Source organism: Cygnus olor, chromosome 1 (assembly GCF_009769625.2).
Source record: "Cygnus olor isolate bCygOlo1 chromosome 1, bCygOlo1.pri.v2, whole genome shotgun sequence".
Lineage (NCBI taxonomy): Eukaryota > Metazoa > Chordata > Aves > Anseriformes > Anatidae > Cygnus > Cygnus olor.
The window spans coordinates 72,599,315-72,620,129 of NC_049169.1; the positions used below are offsets into that span (position 1 = coordinate 72,599,315).

At 37.3% G+C, this 20,815-nt stretch overlaps 1 protein-coding gene across 4 annotated transcripts in view; it reads left to right on the plus strand.

Annotated features, from left to right (window-relative positions):
- The window catches only part of WNT7B (Wnt family member 7B), a 97,765-nt gene that overhangs the window by 54,951 nt on the left and 21,999 nt on the right, over positions 1–20,815 (plus strand). The gene's annotated exons all lie outside the window — the stretch shown is intronic.

Genomic DNA, 20,815 nt, shown 5'->3' on the forward strand with positions numbered 1-20,815 from the left:
CTGCTATTATTTCATAGGGAGGATTATGCAAATTTATTTTCCAGCACTGAGATCATTATTTTCCTCATTAACTAGCTCAGTATCCTAACCCTATTCTTGTCCTTTCCTCTCTCCCCCAAGGGCTGTCCACTTACCATACCCCATACTTATGGTGCTCAATGTTGGGATAACATTTTGTGGTGTGTGGCTCTCACAAGGGTGCTCAGAATGAAATCATCCACCTTCTCTGTGTGGTTGTAGCATGTTCTTGTTGTGTCACATTCTTCTCTGGGTGACATCTCTTTCTTGAATTCAATAGTTCAGGTGAGTTTTGTAACACAATTGAATGTGGTCAGACACAAGATATCTTTAAAACCGTGTGAAAAAATAGCATAACAATTATTCCCATCTGTGCAAAGAGGAGGCAACTTACATGGTGCTTTGGTTGTTAATAGAGATCCAGGCACATTTTTTTTCCCCCAACATACTTGTGCAATGAATGCCAAAAGCTCAGGTGCGCTTAAGTCAATGACAAAACTGAATATTTTTTTCAAAGCATATGCAAGACTGAGAGTCTGATTGAGGTCTGGGCTTTTTTAGTGCACAGTGGACTAGTTATAAAGAATTGTAACTGAATAAGTACATTGATGTCAGGAGAACTGACTTATACTAGCAGAGAATTTATCATACTCTGGCATTATTCCACACAAAACCACAGAAGTGAAAAGGACTAGAAAGCCAAACTAATGGCTAAAGAAAAGTCTGAATTTTTTGAACTTTAGAAAAATTTTCGGTAGAATTAATGCTGAAAAGATGGTAGTGAGAAATTTGATTTTCAGTGTCTCTTCCCACATTTGACTGAAGAGATTTCTAATTCCTCTTAGAAAATACATCACACCTAACCTTTGTTTCTTAAAAGGAAGTGGAAGGCATTAAACATCCTCGAGACACCATATACAGGAAATAAACAAACACTTAACATTTGCCTTCATCTTTAAATGAATCAGAAAACCATCTAGTCACCTATATTGACTATTAGAAGCACAGGTCTATTCTTCCTTGGTTGGTCTTAGACTTGTTTGTCATAAGATAATATCCAAAATGATGTTGCTACTAGAAAATATATAGATGCCAAGCAGACTATGGTTGTACTTCTTTATGCTCCTTTGTCTTGACCTGCTAAAGCCTGCAGGCATGCTCTGAACCTTAGACAAGTAAGTCCTCTTAACATCTGTGAGATCATCTATGTCCTTGGAAAGAGACACTTGGTAGTGTTGTATCCGAGTCAGTGTCACTGCTAAACTTTCAGTTGAAAATGTTTTCATGACTTCTGCTTTCCTCTTCAAGCTCAGAATCTTGTGACACCTCATCAGCTTAGGTGTGATTGTATTCATACCTAACAATCTATACCACTGACAGAAATTGTGCAAGTGAGCACAGTGAAAATGCTTAAAGAAGACAACAAGTCGTGGTTGTACTTTCTTTCTGAAATAAGAGCCATAGGGAACCGAAATTGGTATCAGGATGGACTAGCTATCAGGACGGTCAGACTATACAAGTTTTGAAAAAACAAGGTTTTCTTGAGCCATTGTTCAGGTCATATTTGCCAAAATGTTCACCAAATTCTTGACCTCTTCACCGAACCTGGGTGGTTTCTTTCAGCTCTGAAATGACTGATGTGGAATTTGGTGGGTTCTTTTATGGCTTAACCCAAACACAGACAAAACTTGGCAGTTGCAGCTGAGTTCTGCTTTGACATTTGTTGGGTGTGAAACCACACAAACTGTAACGGATGGAGAAGGTTTACACGACCCCTGCCAGCTGAGCCAGATGAATTCCATGCAGGTCTATAAAGGATCCCATAATCCACATGTCTTTGTTTGTTTTATTAGTGGAGTAGCACCCAGAGATGATGTGGTTAGTATCTAGGGAAAGGACAAGGTTTAGGAAGTGGTGTTATTACACTAGTGAGAGGAAAACAAGTGAAAAAAAGGACAAAGTTTAAAATAAAATAAAATAAAATAAAATAAAATAAAATAAAACAAAATAATATAAAATAAAATAAAATACTTAAAAGGTACAAAAGACTTGTAAACATAAATATTCACATGTGTAACAAAACACATCTGTATCTGACACATAAACACTAAACCAGACATTTGGTTCTGTCTTGAACAGACTGAAGGAAGGATTAAGACAAAAAAAAAGACAGACGTTATTCATTTCATCCTCAATAAGCTAGCTATGTTGGATTGATGCTGAGCTATTTTTTCAAAGACTTACTTCAGTGAATGGGTCCTGTATCACCACCTATGTAATACACAGGGGTCAATATTAAAAGCAATGCAAATAATTCATTCGGAGGTCAGAATAACAACTGTAGCAACCATGTTATATGTGGGACATTCATATTTGTGTGGAAGATTTATAGCAATGTCCTGGTTTCAGCTAGGACAGAGTTAATTTTCCTCCTAGTAGCTGGTAGGGTGCTATGTTTTGGATTAGGATGAGAAGAGCGCTGATAACATGCTGATGTTTTAATTGTTGTAGAGCAGTGCTTACACCAAGCCAAGGACTTTTCAGCTTCTCGCTCTGTCCTGCTAGCGAGCAGGCTAGGGGTGCAGCAGGAGCTGGGAGGGGACAGACCCAGGACAGCTCACCCAAACAGGCCAAAGGGGTATTCCATACGATCTGACGTCATGCTGAACAATATATAGGGGTGGCTAGCCGGGGCGGGGGGGCCGGCTGCTCGGGGATAGGCTGGGCATCGGTCAACGGGTGGTGAGCAATTGCATTGTGCATCACTTGTTTCGTACACATTATTATTAATACTATTATTATTATTATTATTATTATTATTATTATTATTATTATTATTATTATTGTTATTATTATTTTCCTGTCTTAATAAACTATCTTTATCTCAACTCACAGGCTTCACTTTCCCGTTTCTCTCCCCCATCCCAGAGAGGGAGGGGGGAGGGTGAGCGAACAGCTGTGTGGTGTTTAGCTGCCAGCCGGGCTAAACCACAACAAGCAACCAGAGATAAAAAGTGATAAGGAGATCCAAATTAGTAGCATGAACAAAGGACGTGGCATGGAATGAATTAGGCAAGCCGTGTGTATAGTTTTTTTTTTTTTAAATTGTCTTTTTATATATATATATATATATTTATAGCTGGGAACTTTCCCAGTCATGCTAACTCCAAAGAAAAATATCACTACTACACTTACTTTACTCATCCTGTCCCTGCACATACTCATAATTGTCACCTTCCTGCACTCATCCTTAGTTTTCACACCAGCTTCTCACATAAAGTCATCTTTTGCAGTCTCTACTCATTCCTCTTGTTAGAAGCCATAAGTTTACCTCTTTAACAAATGGATTCACAAATTAATTGGTTAATGATACATAAATTGGTATTATACATCTGATAATCATTGTTGAAAAATCATTGTCCTTCTACCTTTTTGAAGGCAAGGGCCCTGATTTGGAAATGTATAGCCTCTGGTCCTACCAAGCTACTGATGCAAAAGAGTGGATTGGTCTTAATTGCCCCAAATGATGGTTTAAACAATCTATCATGTAGGTACCTCTAAAAGTTATAGATTATTAATAGCAATTGGAAGCAAATAACTCTAAGCAAATAAGTATCCAGTGTAGCCTCTGAAGTAGGGAGTTAGAATCAATATCAGAATTGAAACCTACCGTGGTTCTTTGAAAGTAGATTGTTCTGGCTAATTATTTGAGTATTGACCTTTTCCACTGAAATTCTCCGAACTGAAGTGCTTATAAACAGATTGCTCTTATAGTGTTAAATCCAGGGCAAAAATGAGGTACAGCAGACAAAAGTCTTAGAAATGTATAGCTGTAAAGATATAAAGATATCAAAATAATCTGTAGAATATTCCTTTGTCAGACTCACGATATAGAAAATTGTCATGAATTAGTAGTATTCATCTGGCTGTCTTTCGCACTCATCAGAATGCCTCAAAGATAACTTTAGATATGGGTTATATGCAAAAACTTAATAATTGATCTGAACATTTTACAGGGAAGAAGCAACAAATTGGCAAAAAACAAGGGAGTTCAGAAGATTTTTTTTTTTTTTAATTTCTGACCTTTTGTGTGGATCTGTAGATTTCTGGTATGTTGAAAAGATGCTTCTGAAGTGAGGTTAAGCTTTGATTGCTGTGAGAGATTTAGGAAAAGACCAATATCTTAAGAAATTTCCAGTCACCATGCATTTACCCAACTCTTATTCCACTCTCCAGGCAGAAAGGGAGAGGGATGGAAGAGAAAACTGCATTTTTAAAGACTACTGAAATATGTGCATGGATTTTATTAACTCACAGGTGAAGAAGACCTTACAGGTTATTTTGAGAAACAGTCAGAAAATAAAGTCGATTGTCAAGGTTATATACAAGCTTTCACTTGTATATATGCACACATAAAATGCTAGGAAGACAGCATAATTTCAAACAGAAAGTGAAGAAATGGAGTGAAGGACCTTCCAGAAGAAAGATACTCATAAAAATGTGATTCTTATATATTTGCGCTGGAAATAGGTAACTAAATCCACGTCGAATCCTGCTTATCACGTTGAATCCTGCTATTTTAGCTGCAGGCATAAAAGAACATGGGAATTGGGCATGAAAGATTTGTAAGTGATGACATTGTGGAGAATTGGTTGGCATTTTATCATGCATAATGAGGGATGTCAGTAAATTATTCTTGGTTCAGGCCATATATAGGCTTAATTAAATTTGGATTCACATATGAATCCAGTCATTTTTATTCTGGGCTACGATGGTGGTTTGACCGAGATGCCAAATGTTCATAAAAACTTCCTACCAAAAATGGGAGGAGTAGAGAGGCTCATTACTCTCCAAAAATGGAAAATCACATCCAGGGAGATACATTGATCTAGTACAGTAGTGTCTAGTATGGTAAGAGTTGGCCAACTTGGAAAGCTTGACTTGCAGTACGAGCAGAAAATTTCCAATACATGAAGACAGGCGGCATTCTTAGACATGCTTTACAACCATACATGTGTTTTAATGCTATCAGCAAATCAATAAAGGGAACCATAAATGAATCCAGATAGTTTGCCTAAAGTAAGTACACTTCTATCTCTTTATTTCCCTTCCTTTCCTTTTGCCATTTTTTTTCTTTCAATTACTTTACGTTCTCATTTTACAATTTTTAATCAATATATGTTGTTAGTTAATGCTTAGTAATATTCGTATATCAGGTTGACTGTATGTTTATTATTCAAACATCTGTGTATTTATTATGGGAAAATCTATCTTTACGGAATTGTGTTATATCCAATAAAAACAATATGGGGAAAAGAAAGGAGTCGTGCAGCTGGAAACAATTTAGAGGGGGAAAATGATTTGGAATTAGATTATTTTAAATGTGATACAGAGAAGGGTATACACTTCACCAACAGAAAGGCAGTAATTATCTTTGTCATAGCAGTAGGTGCTATGATTGGTTTAGGCATTTGTCAGTTATCGTCAACCACAATTGCACAGTGGCCTTTGGATATAATGTGGAAAAAAATCCTTTTTTTTTTCTTTTTTTTTTCTTTTTTTTTTCTGTTGTTGTCATATAGCATGGTTCCAGATAACAAAGTCTTTTTAGCATTCAAGCAACTGATCAGAAAGAAACTTGTTTGTAATTTGAACTGGATGTCTGCATTGGTGCTAGGATATGGTAAAAGACATTTCAATGTAGAAGTGGCTTCTTGGGGGAAGGCAGCAGCTTCCAACTCATAGTGCAGCAGGTTATCTGGGATGTCAGGAGATAGGTACACACAATGTGTTCAATCAGCCAAGACTGTGTGCGAGACTTAGAGAAGACTGCCTAAGACCAATACAAATTGGGTCCTTGCTGCTCACATGGCTACCTTGGAATGACTGCTGATGTCCATTTCACAAAATGTCATGTGGAGGCATTGCATTTGCTTGTGTGATTTAGTTAAATGAGTACATGCTATAAATGCCTTGGCAAATTTAATGAACCATGGTTTATGCAAGAATAGTTTTTAATAGAAGCACAGCAGTATACTACAAGATGCATAATCCTCAGTTATTTAAAGAAAGAGATTTCCTATTATTAGGCTGAATTCAAAAATAAAAATAAAAAATAAAACAAGACATGCACAGTGAACTGCCACCCGCACTGGCTGAGTAACTGTCAGGCAGACAGGCAGAGGCAGCGGTAGAGAGAAGAAAATACAATCTCTGAGGACCTCCTCAGAATGCTCATTTTGCTGGAAAGATTTATCTTAGTGCAAATACCCTTTGAAAGCCTTATATTAAGTAGCTCAAACAAACAGTGTATTTCTTTTCACAACTGGCATGTTGTTGCTGGAAGGAGAAACAAAAATATTCTTAACTTGAAGAATATCCAGTATATTTGTACTATCTTATTAGATATATATTGCAGAAAGATTTCAGTTATATCAGAGAGAGAACAAAGATAGAAAGTCCATGTTAGAACAAAATTGGGTTAATCCACCTAATGTCCCTCATACCTATATTAGTTATCCTGTAGGCAATAAGGTAACTAAAAAAAAAAGGCATGCAAGCTGCCTTATGAGGACAGTTTTTACAGGGCAATTCATTTTGATGGTGACCTAAAGAGTAGAAAAAAAGCTGTGAAAATCTAGTGGCTACAAGGTAAAGTGAGAGGACTATTTTAGTTTGCATCACTGACTTTGAAGGAAATTGAAGAAAAGATGCAAACAGTTTGTACTTTGTGACTGTAGAAGGGTGGATAAGCTTCTTGCTATCACAAGAAACAAAGCAAGACAGTAACCCAAACCAGAATAAGAAAATAAACCTCCCAGCTGGCAGCAGCTGATGTTGGGAAGGGTTGGTAAAAACTTATGAAACAACTTCTGTGCTAAGAATTGATATCATTCTAGCTGAGGAGACCTTTTGTGAGAGTGATGGGTTGAGATTTTTCCTAATTTTAGTAGGATTCTGTCATCTGAAGATTTTTAGAAAAATAAAAATATATTTCTGTTCTCAGGAAGTACTGTTGTATTAAACAAACATCCTATTTTGAGAGGATGGAGGATCCCCATCTTAGTGAATCTACTCAAAACTCTGTGGATAATAATTTTGTTGTGCTTTAAATATTTCTTCAGATGTCAGAGCCCCATAATCACCCAGCAAGCTTTAATTAATGTTTTCAAAACAGACTGCAAGTCATAGGTGAAAAGATAAACGTGAATGGACAGCGCCTTTTGTAAATTATTAATTGACAGTAATATATTTTGTTTGACTTTACTAGAAACAATGTCATTCTTCTACATTAATTTAATCATTTCTACCTCTTTTTCTTTGTCTCCCTATAAAAGAAACTTGTCTAGCATATGTAATCTGTGATATAGATAATCACCTTTTTGTAAGGTATACCTGTCTAGTGCAGTGTAGCTCAATTATGTTTTTTTGTTGTTGTTTGTTTGTTTCTTTTTTCTCAAGGATCATAAGTTTGAAGAGAAGTACAAGTTCTCTTAGATTAAAATATTATCATTGCCATTTAAATATTTACCTCTTTGGCAGAACGGTTGCTTTTATAAGGCAGACATCCTTATTCTAAATGCAGCACTAATATGTTAATACAATTACTTCATGAACTCTGTGTGGCTTGCAGCTGGATGAGAAATGGTAGATGCTGAACTGAATGAAATCTGGAATTCCCATTCTGAGAGGAGTGCTTACTCCTTAAACTTCTATTTCATTTATCATATAAAAATGAAGTTTTCCTTGGAATACATTTTTTTCTTCAGACACTTTCAAACTAAAATGCCTGACTCTGAACAACTTCATTTTGGTTTACTAATGCACTGCCTTTCAAACTAATTAAGGATTAATGCGCATTGATGTAAATCGATGCAGGGACCTGTAACTAGGGAGGCTCAAGTCTCTGCATCTCATGAGCTTTGGTCTCACCTGCTTCTGTATGCATCTGAAGTTACATGGCTCTGTGACATACCTTGCAGCTTGGTAAAAGAAATCACAGGAAGACACACTGCCTGTGACATTAAACCTCAGGTTACAAAAGGGCCATTGTGTTCTCAGAAAACAACAGGTTGATGTGGGAAAGCAGTTTAATACTTTGTTTCAATGGCCCAAAACTAAATGGACCACTTTTTTCTTAAATGGAATAGCTCCTTTTAAGTGTTGATATGGAAAATAACTTTTTTTTTTTTTTTGGAGGTGGGCAGGTACTCGTGGTTTTTGGCATTCTGTGATTGTCCTAATAAATCTATAATTAGCTGTAGTGGCAAAGGATGCTGTTATGTGCAATGTGACCTTACAGGCAGAGTCTGTAACAACCTGTAACTCTAATCATATCATGCTCAGCACTGACCAGAACAAAATCCTCATTTTCTGTTGCTTTTAACTTTGATTTTAGCTGCTCAGGATAAAATTTTCCATGTTACTGGTCTGCCTTGGGATGAGTGAATCAGAGGTCCTATGGAAAAGATAGTATGCAAATTCTAGTTTATTATTTAATTAAATGTAGTACAACAATTTGGACACAACAGTGCTAAATTTGCACAGCAACATTAAGTATGTCATTTCCTTACTTCCAAGTGCCTTGCTTGGAACATTAATGTTCCTTTAACGTCATTTTTTTCATGTCATTCTGTAATAAAATTGCTGGCTACAAATGATCCTTAGTATGCTGACTGAATTAGTTCCAGCCTCCCAGCCCTATTGGTTAGTGACTTTCAACGTAACGCACACTTAAAAAGGAAGGTGAATAGTATTTAAAATTAAATAAAATCTGGTTCTGGACCTAGCCCAAAATCACAGAGGCCAAATTCTAGTCCTTTTACAGTCAGTAAAATTTTTGATTTTTCTTTTACTGAAGCCAGGATTTTACAGCCACTAAAAAGGCACTTGCCTTTTGGGTATGAGCAGAAGTTCAAATTGGAACTGAGTTTCATAGCAGGGACTCTGCTAAAGCCTAATTAGTTAAATGGAGATCAACTGTGCGACATTTGATTTTTTAGGTACAGAAAAGCTTTGGAAACTGACAGGTGCTGCTAAATCTTGCCACTGCAAGAAAAGTTCTTTATGTAAAACGAAAGGCAGTGCAGGACAGCAGCTAACCTGAACCTGTTGGTATCTGATCCTGTAATAACTTAGGCTTCTAATGACTTTGAAGATTCCCTGAGCTTTACTAGTGCGGTTAACTATGTTGTCAAAATCTCTTCCCTAGAATTACAGATGATAGGTTTGGTCATCTAGCTCAACCTCTACATCAAGTAGGACAGACTAAACATAACATTAGACTTCGGAGTTACATGTGTAGCAGCACCCCTCCCTTTTCTGCCCTGTTCTTTGGGATGCATTCTGTTTGGTAAACCATTTGTTTCTAAATTGAAGAGCTTGAAATGCACAGAGAGGCATGTACAAACATTACAAAAAACACAGCATTTGTTGATCTGTACATTTTGGTTTGCAAGTTAATGTTACTGCATTCATGCTCAGATCGCTGATCCATGCAGTTTGCTGTCCTGCCTCTAGGCACGAGCAATTTCTTTTTCTAATGAAGTGGCTGGCATAGTCCAAAATATTACGACTGACAAATATCTTATTTTCTAATTGACAAAACTTCCTTCCTTAGTATCATGCATGACATTTTAGCATTGGATTAAATTACCCATGACTGTAGTTCATTTCTTACCGACTGTGGAGTACAATATTACTGTTGATGGTATGAGTTGAATTAAAATGAAAGCATGTAAGCAAGCAAGCAAGAAGATTGTATTATCTATTGTTTGAAGGTCTGAAAAAATGAATCTAGCCCAGTAGTACTAAGGTAGCTCTTCTCTCAGTCTTCAAATTGGCCAAGAACTTTGGTTTTGCTCTGTTTACCCAATATGTGCTTAACTTTAAGCACTATGTTTTAAGTCCTATTAAAGTAAAAAAGGGTTTAAAAGTGCTTCACTTTAAATGGTATGCAGAGTACAAAAGTCATAGTGAAAGCCAACATGCAAATCAAGATGGGGATGGGTCTTTCAGATAGATAAAAGCGTAATACTTTTTCAATTTTGATCTAATTTGGTTTTAGGATTTAAGTAATCCTAGGTGAAAACTTGCAGTCACAATTTTAATTTGTTACTCTGTCCACTACAGAGGCTCAACCTCAGATTTCTGGGACTGATAAAGAAAGATGATTCCTAAGACTTAACCAATGTTGGTGTAAGTGGGCTTGGATAGCTAAGGCATATTTAAGAAAACTGCTCTAACCCCAGAAAGTCAAATTGTGTGCTGGGAGAAGACATCTGTATCTCTAGATGTAAGCTCAACAGACATGGACTGACTTTGAAGAAAATAGTTAGAGACGAATTGCTGTAGACTGGAAAGCTCTGTTCAAGTTGCTAAAAAGAATGAAGTTTACTCATGGATCATTATTTATTTTTACTTGTTTACTGATTTCTTCATGACAACACGGAACCTGGTTTTCTGTCTGACTCAGCATCCACCCATCCTGTTCAGAAAAGATGTCCACACAATGTCCTATTGACAGGTTTAATGCAACCTTGCAGTTTTTGAGGGAAAAGACATGAGAAGTAGCGGTGGTTTCTGTCTCTGTTGCTGAACTTAAGGGCTTCAGACAACAGAGGCAGAAAAATTGGGAGTCCCTTCCTCACTTCTTTCTTTTGGCCCAGTTTCATACCACATAGCTCCAGGCATTTGGTTGAGATGTCTAAGATACGAACCTAGCCAGCCCGTGTTCCTTGTATGGAAAGGAATACAGAGAGAAGCACTTCCAGAGGGTGATTTGGATCTTAATTTGACTGCATGACTGTGTGGAGGTCTCTGTTGACTATCCTGGGAGTTTAGACTCCCTAATTAGGTATCAAGCCCCTTAATGTCCAATTTTGGTCTGTCTGTGAAGTTTTTCCTCCTCTCCACATATGTTTCTCAGGGGAAAATGTGGTCTATAAAGTCATACCTGCTTGCCTGACATAGCAGAAATGAAAACATGACCTTCCTTTAAACTGCTGGCTGTTCTTGGTACTCATTCACCATTAGTACCTGCAAAAGTCATCTTAGCTGATGGCTTTCAGGCAGATACTTGCAAAGAAAAAAAAAAAAAAAAAAGCTGTAACCATAGGCATATGCTCCACCACTGCTATTTGGAAATTTAAGAACAAGTGGGAGTCCAAAATTACCACCAGATGGTGCACCTATTTAGCAAGTGACAGAGACATGTTCCACAAGAAAGGGTAGCCACAGCCTCCAGCAACCCATCAAGTTGCTTCCCCTGCTGTTTATTCTCAGCTGTGATATGAACTGAATGTGTTTGAAACATGGACCTGCTGGTCATGCTATTCTGTTACATTTAATATGGAGTATGTTTTCAATCTCTGCAATAAAAGCCTTTCAACTACCTGGATAGGGGAATGAGGAAGTGGGAAAGTGTGTAGCGGATCTATGAATGTGTATAAAGGGAGAAGAAAAGAAAAAGAGATGGGCTGGGAACAGGAAAAATTGGTGATGGCGAATGGTGATGAGCAGGTTCCAAAATCAGAAATGGTGAGAAGCATATCTGCACTACTGTTTTGTTAAGTGAGAATAATTCTGGATATTTTTGGTAAGTAACTGGGAGAAGGTTGAGGTCAGGGCATTTCTGAAGTATAGCCTCGATGCATAATTTAATATTTTGGAGAACTGCCAGTGCCAGTATCCCAGGTGAAAACATATGGGATAGTTTATTAACTACATAACAAAGGTGGTGAACTTTCCTAGACAGTAAAGTGTTTTTATTCTTTGACTACTGCTCATTCCTAAACATTCGCGGTACTCCATACTCAAAGATTAGCACCAGTTAATATACATATATTTTCTGCCATAATTTTCACAACACAAGACCATGCAAGTCTTCAACTTGATTTGCTCTAAATCAATACACTATAAATGTGTAGGAGATAAGTAGGTCTTTCTTCCCCTCATACTTTCCTTCTTGCATGAAGTAGTATGTAGGTTACTGGCAATTCTCTTTCAAGAACATTAGAAAATTAACCTAAAAGAAAACATTGTGAGTCTTGTTTTGGTATGCTTTAAAAGATGCTATAAATAGAATTTAATATATTGCTAGAGAATGATTAATTAGAAAAGTTGTTCTTTTGATTACAATTTGACCAGTATAGAAATGTCTGATCAGAAAATTTCCTCTGAGCAAAGAATGAAAACATTTAAATATTCTTCTACCTGAACAGAACTCATTCTGAACGGATAAAATATTTTTTCATTCTCTTTGTCCAAGCTGAGAGGAAGGCATCTTCTAAAGCAGCTCAATAAAATTTCCTTCCTATCATTTTTCACATATCCTGTGGCTCCTAGTCCAATGTGAGAACTATCATTATATGGTTAAAGCATGGACCAGGAGATAATGGACTTGGATGCTGTTTCCAGCTGTGCCATATACTTTTCTTGTGACCGAGGGCAAGTCACTTCATACCTCGCTCTCTGAAGACTAAAGATGATTAATTTCAGTGGGGAGTTGAAAGGCTTAATTAATGTGGACTAACCTCACTGGGACTCAAACTTTTGTGAAGTACCCTGGGATCCTCAACCAGAAATGGTCACTTTTAAAGACTTCTTATCCAAACAGGAAGCAAAGCACAGATGTGTCATGAAGGGATTTGTTCTTACAGAACATGGGTCCAGGCCTAAAACAAAGGCCATACTGAAAAATCTTGACAGGCCTGGTAAGATTATTTAGTTTGCATAAGAAGGAAGTATGGAAGCTTTGATTAGTTGTCTGCAAACAGTCTAAATTCCAATTTCTCAAAGATAAAATATTGTCCAGTACTTATATGTAACACTACAGAGAAAGAAAATAAAGCCCACAGGAACAGTAACTGCTGGTTACTTACTGTATGCTCACTGTGCATGTGCTGTGATTCTTTGAGTAAATCTTCCTGTCCAAGGGCCTCTTTTTATAGCTATCGGTGCACAGTGACATCTTGACACCAGCAATGGGGCTTGAGCACATTTTCCCCTCCCTCCCTTTCTTTTTCTCCTCGTTGTCCCCCTTTTTCTTTAACTTCAGCAGTTTGGCAATGCTGAAACTGAGTTCCCTTCTTTTGTTTGCTTTTCCCTTGTCCATTGATCAACCATGTTGCTTTATTTCAGACACTGTAGTTTTAAGTACAATATAAACAGAAGTTCTTAGCAGGAGAGTTAGCTGGGATTTCCCTGCCCTCTTACACAACTAAAGTTTCTGCAGCACTGCTCTCTTGTTTGTTTTCAGGGATTAGTGGCAATATTCCACATACTACTGTCAAAATGAGGCACAAGTTTGTTCAAAGAAGGCAAAACATTGATTTTTAAAGAACCCTAGACTACAGTGCAACTAAGGATGACCATGGAAAGCTTGAAAGGCAGCGGTCTACCCTCCAATGTGAGTGATAGTAAGACTGATGATGGGTTTTTACACAGCACAAATTATTTCCATGAATATTGTGTCCTGCTCAAAGTTAAATTAAAAGTGTCTGCTCTGAATATCTCATATAGCAGCGTGTGTGCTGTCATTTTGTGTTAGCCAGAGGAACATTACATCATGTGATAGGCAAAAACATGACGGTACAATACAGACTAATGCAAGACTTTTCACGTGAAACATTTGTTTTGTTTTGGTTTTCAGACATTTGCCTTTCAAACTGGTCTGTTTTAATTACAGCTCAACCTGAACCACAAAAAACATAGATTTGAACTTTCCCAGAGTTCAGTGGTGTTCAGATCTGGCTTTTGGTTTGGCCCATCACAGAGATACGGGTCAACTTCAAAGTTCAGATCTGCAAACAAGTTTCTACAAAGCATAGGACTATGAAGATTATTTAATGTGACCAATATCTTGTTTTAACGGTAGATTTGCAGTATAGACAGTTGCTAGTGTTTTTTTTTTTTTTAATATTTTTTATAGTGTCTGGAAGACTGATATTAATACCAACCTATTTAAATACTCTTGTATTCATACTCCTGGAAGGGAGTCATGTCTCCTTTCTAGGTCGCAAAGCCTAGATCCTGTACTGAAGCTGGAGTACTTTAAAAACCTACAGATTTTGCTTCTGATCTCTGTTTAAACTCATCCTTCAGTTCTGGGATATCACATCTAAAAACAATGGGTAAGAAATTTGTGGGTAAGAAATTTGATCTTTTTATCCTCATAGCATTCCAAATTTTCAGCTGAAAGGGCAGTTAACTCACAGGGCAGGCATCTACCCATTTGCCAAATCCTTCTGTGCAACTTCTTGCAGGTATGGACCAGCATCTTAAAGTGAACTTGTGCAGTATTTGGCAAAACACGGGCTTAGCTCCCTGATCTTAGCACAACACAAATAATAAATAAGTTACTAATCTAATAGATAAGATAGCCTGACCGGTAGCCAGACAGGTTCAGATTAAACAGTAATTAAGTATCTTTCATGAGGTCTAAGAAGATTAGAGTAATTGCTCCTTATTTTTATGAATCTTGTCACTTCCTAACTCCTGTCAGGACCAGAAACTCCAGAGCTGAAAAAAAGACTTTGCTCTTGTGATGCGTCCAGACTCATTTTGCAAACCAGAGAGGTTTGGACAAGCATCTAAACTCTGTGTATTTATCCAAAACCCTCTGAGCTCTTTAGTCTTTTAAATCTCTTTCATATGTGTGATTTGTGCTGCGTCTCATTCACTGATGTTACAAACGAGTAGCAGGCAAAGACTCTGTAAATAGGAAGGAGGGCAGACATCATCACTTGAATCTTAGCTCTCCTCTCAGAAAGATTGTCAGGCAAGCCAAATCAACCAGAAATGTGAATTCAGCCACACAGGCATTGTAAAAGCATTTGGAAGATCTTTAAGTAAATTTGAAAGCAACTCTCAGTTCAGCCCTTTTCATCAGAACTTTCCCATTTTCCTTCCAAAAAATCTGAGCTCTGGCAGGGAGCAGCAGTAATTTCTGGGGTTGCTGCCCAGCTATTTGCCCTACACCTGGAAGATGTGAACTCTACAGCAGAATTAGCAGAGCAAAAGGCAGGCTTATTCTGATGATCTGCAAACCCAGACTCTCCTCTGCTGCCTCCCAGGAAGGGCTGGTTTGGGATGGACTGTAAGCTAAATCCAATGAAGCATGGTTCTTCTGCTACCATGGGTGATATCAGCACAGTGGTAACATCCTAAACAGTCATGTTGAGACTCACTGCATCTCATCTGTGAAACCTTGTCTTGCCAAGAATGCACCAGAGAAACGCTATAAAGACTGAAAGACTGAGATGAGTGTTGAGTCACCAGTGATAGGGTTCATGGTAGAGGTTTGCCTGTGAAATCTAGACATTGAGTTGGTCCTCTAGGTTGTCCTGTCAGGCGTCAGAAACCGTGCCAGGAATTTAAGTAAACAACAGAACAAGCAACATGCAGAATTATCTTCCAGAAAACTGACGGAACTTCCCTGCAAACACAAGAGCCTCCCTGTTATGTTCCTGCGGGTGCATTTATAAAAAAAGGCAATATTCCAGTACATTATTTGATATGAATTATTTTTCTTTCTTTATCAAGCATAAGAAATGGTCTTTTGTTTATGTCTACCCAGTTCTTTGAGGAGTATCTTGAAAATACCATTCTTTGAAGAATATCTAGAAGACCAGAGTCTATGATGTCTGGACAAGATGACAGCATAACAATTTGTGTGCCTGGGAAGATCTATCCCAGGCATATAGGAAGAGTTTATCCATGACCAGTAGTCTAAAATGCTTCTTGGAGTTCCCGGAGGGGCTATCACCCTTTTTGAGGATGGGCAGTACTTACACCACCTTCATTGTTATTACCACAAAAAAGTGTGCAGATATCATTATTTCATAGGTATATGACAGTACTCCTACATTGCTACTGCACTGAAAGCTACAATATTACAGGTGGCTATGCCATTTTATGATATTTCTGTAATTTATACTGGAAATCTGAGAAATACTTTATATAAATATTTATTTATTAGATCCTGGCTAGACAAAGTATATGCCTTGTCTATGCTCTTCAGTTTAATAAAGGATACTGCCACTCTTCATAAACCTTACTTTATAAATGTCATGTCTAGGTAGAATTAATACTTTATTTCATATAAGAACATTCTAATTCCATACTTGATATAATGAAGTTTAATGATACTCTGAAAAACTAGAAAAATACACTAGAAGAATTTATATTGTGTTCAGTTTTATTGTTATTTATATATTAGTTTATATATAGAATAGTATATATATACACTATATATATAGTTTTATTGTTTAATTTATATTGTGTATCCTAATCAGTGATACTAGCAAAGTCATCTTCTAGCTTTTAATCTAATTAAATCTTTCTTTCCCCAATTAGAATACAGAACAAGATAATGGGCTGAAAGTAGGATATTATAAGGATGGGATCCCCTTTACCAAAATCACCATATACCCTCAGAAATTACACTTAGATGCCCACTGCCAGCGTAGATTGAAAAGCTTTCTGTCCAGGGAAATGTGGCTTACCTCTCTGACAGGATGAGTTTAGACTCTGTCCCTTTCTTTGAATTTTCTACACACAGTTTTGGGGGTTCTCCATCCAGCTTGATCACTTCTGGAAGTCTTACTTTGTGGCATCTAACTCTCTCAATACTTGATAAGGCTCAATTCCTATCCTTACCACACAGAAAATACTAGGAGGCAGAACATCTAAGAGACAAGCTTTAGAGCCAACTTCCCGTCAGAGATTTATCTCTAGGTGTCTAGCTTTTGTCCTGCAGATGTGATTAATTTTGTATACACTGTCATTAATTTTGTAAACACTGTCATCTAATCTGAAAACAGTATCTCATCCCTGCAAAAATAAAGGTCTATTCTGACACATATAAGACACCAGCTTAAACTTGCAGGTATCTTACTTCTTACTGGTAGTGAAGAAATATCATCAACTGCAAATGGGGACATAAAAACATTTAGGATCTCTGAAACAGAAGCAAATGTAACCTCAGCAAAATCTCAGGTAAAACACTTAAATTAGTTTTTTGTTTGTTTGTTTGTTTGTTTTTTTCCAAGTGAAAATTAAAGGAAAGGTATGTGTCTAACTCTCTGCAGGTATGGCACGTGAGGAGGTGTGAGTACAGGGTGTTAGGAGCAGGCTCTGCTGTGTACTTCTTCTACATCACAGGTAGGCATGGTGATGCTAAGCATTGCTGTGTCCAAATCCCCCTTAGGGTTCTGGCAGTAGATGGACTGGTTCAATACCATGCTGGAACAATATGTAGAGGTGCAGAGCAGAGAAGCCTCAGTCCAAGGGAATGCTTCTGCAATCATGTTGTCTCCTGCTACACTATGCATTTGCATGGACATCCTCCCTGCAAATGGTTGAATTTGTGTTGGATGAGAAGTCCACAGCTGCCTTCCTCCATGGACTCCCCACAAAGAGAATTCAACAGGAGGACAGCTCATTTTCTTGCAAGTCCTTCTGCCATGTGGATAAATGCCTTAATATCCTCATGTCCCTGTGAAACAGAGGTATATAGTATCTGTTGTCCTCTCCAGATGAAAGTCACATTTCATTTTAAGTCACAATCTACCTCTTGCATAAACAGATTTTGTCTAACATGAATTTCAGCTGGGCATCATATGGTATATCTGTAATTCAATAATTATGGCAAAATGGTACCTGCCCACTAATAGACTCTGCACAATATATTGAGGTAACATCCATGATTTAACTAAAACGTCTCAAGAAATTCTGAAGTGAGAGCTAAAATTTCATCTGTAATGTACACAGATACTCACACCCACAGATACACACCCACAGACACTCTGGCATTCCCAGGTATAGGAGCTTAGTGTTGATTTCTACTTATAATTTAGCGAACCCTTTAAAAGGTGTTATTATTTAACATGTTTCTACAGCAAAGCACAGGTGTGCACAGTGATTTACAAGAGAATACGGACATGACCACTGCCCTCAGGGATTTGTTATGTACCTTTGAAGTGACAGAATATAATACAGGAAAAGATGACTTCATGCAAAAGATAGTGCAGATTTATTTTTGAAGAAATGTTCTTCAACATTTATAAGTCAGGCCACTGAAGTGATTTAAACAAGTTAATTCAAATACTAACCCAGCACAGAGTCCACTGAGAAGGTCTGATTCTGCAAAGTGATAATTTCTTAATGTTCATGGGCATGGCAGTGGGGATCACAGGGTATTTGTGAAATTGGGTCCATAGCAAAGTCAAATAAAACCACAGAATCACAGAATAATTTAGGCTGTAAGGATCCTATATTGGCAGCCATGTAGAATATCTATTCTAAACTGTTTCATTCATTATGAGCTCAAGTCTATTAAATCCACACACATGAAAATCTGAGTGACTGAAATGGTTTGGTAGCAACCTACTCAGCTGTTGTATACTAATAAATTGGAGCATAAGTTAACTTCAAAATAAATCTCCTTTAAAAATGTGGTAGTACTGTCCTCCATTTCTCTGACTGGTTCAGAGTGGATTTTTTTTTCTGTTTTGTTTGTTTGTTTGTTTTGTTTTGTTTTTAATGTAATTAAATTAAATTAATGATTATTTTTATGACTATGGAAAGCATGTTTTCTATTTCTTAAATTGAAGCAGGCAACATAGCACCACACAGATCTCTCAGAAACCTTTAACAGGCCATATTGTGGCGCAAGAGTATGATCAAGAGCAAACCAAAAAAAAAAAAATGCCCACATATAGCTGTAGTGTCCCTTCCCTTTTTCTTAATTACCATTTTTATTTCTCCCTGTGAAATGTTTTTCAAAAAAAGGGAGCATAATGCATAGGCAAACCCTATGCATAAGAACTGTTATCATGAATAGATTGACATGATTCAATTTTTATAGCAACACCTGGTTTCTCATAGTCCCATCTCCTTCAAGGACATTAGCATAGTTTAGGACCCAGTTTCTATGAGCGGTCTTCAGGAGTCCATGCTTTATGACAGTGGGTGCAAACAACTTAAAAATAAAAAACAGTATGCTTCAAGATGCCTCCAGCTGAGCTTTTACATATTACAATATATTAAACCACTAGTCATCACTGAGAAGCAAAAACACCAAACATTCAGCAGGGAATCATTAAGTCCCACAATGAAACTTCAGTAGGTCCAGAACAGATCACAGGCAGGAGATGATCCCTCTGCTCCAGCTATTGCTTCCCACATACTACTTTGACAGTATTAGCAGTAGCATTGTGAAAACACAGCCGGCTGTGACACTGCACAGGCTTTTCTCAATGGTACGGTGTATGTGGGAACTACCCCCTCATGCTTTGTGCACTACGTATTTTTCAAGCAATGGTCTTGTACATTCTTTCAAGGAGCGCTTAACACCATGTTTTGATTAAAACTTGACAAAAACAAGCAGTAGTGCTTTTGAATCCAAACTTGATTTCTCCATTTTCTCTAAGAACGAGATACAGATTGCTTCTTAGAGCTGAGTTAGTAAGAAATACTTGCTGCAACAAGTATAGCTTTACAAGGGAGAGCTTAAAAAAAATCCTGTTTCCCTAGGTACTTTTAAACATCACTAACATAAACATCAGAGCAAGCTTACTGAATTCACAGGAGCTGTCCCAGAAAACTCCAAATGATATGCCACCAAAAGACAGTCAAATACAAAATAGAATTACGCTCAATTTAGAACGGAAATGCTGACTATTGTTTATAGCTGTCAGGAGTTAACTGAATATGTTTAGGGGGCAAATTAAGAAAAAAAAAATCTGTAAAATGTTGGAAGCCTCATTACAGAGACCACTGTGGAAAGTACCACCAAGCCTTTAGAAAATAACTGTGAAATTGGAAAAATGTTTGAAAAAATATGAAAAGCGGAGGCATGTTATATACATATATATATATTTTAATAGACATGCTTCCAAAACTATATAAATAGTGAGAGCAAGGAGTTACAAAAAGCAAGTGTGAAATAAATCTGGCTCATATGCAGCCCATTCTAAAAGAAAATCTGACAAACCCACATGAGCAACAGAAAACAATCCAGTTAACAGAGTGATTTTAGACTGATGGCCAAAATTCTGGCACTTCCACCCATAAAAACTTAGTGGGATTCTAGAGATGAAAATTACTGAATAACAGAAGAATCTGTAAACAAAACATTATGTCACAGCACTGCACAATCTCAGCTTTGAATATGCACCATTCATTCTCTGTCCCATCCAAGTGTAATTGAAAATAGACATTATGAGCAGTCTACAAAGAAGCTGCTGAAATAATCTGCAACTCCTGCTTTACTTCTAGTCTATCTAAACAGGCCTATCTGGATGAAACATTATTTAAAAAAAAAAAAAAAAAGACAATTTTAATTAGATTGTAGTAGAAAATAAAGATTTTAGGCAGGAAATGGGAAAAAAATACCACAAAGAGAACATTATCCAATATGACCATCAAAAGACTCCATCAGATTTGATCAGAAAGCCCTGCCAGAGTAGCAGATATTCAGTCTGCATCAGGTTCCTCATTCAGGAGGACTTCTGAGTGCAGGTGTCGCAAGATGAACCTCATGACCATGGGTGACTCTTTCTGGTGTTGGTTTTTGTTGTTGTTGTTTTAGTTTTTTGTTTGTTTGTTTGGTTGGTTGGTTGGTTTTTTTGACAACACGCTACACAGTAATGATTCAGTCAGTACTTTGTCAGTGAGTGGAAGATGTATAAAAAAGCTGGTCCACTACTACCATGGCGAGTGTAAACCAAGGATAATGTCGAGAAGGTCAAGAACTTCTTGCATCGGCCTTCACTAAGAGAGTGAGTGGTGAGCA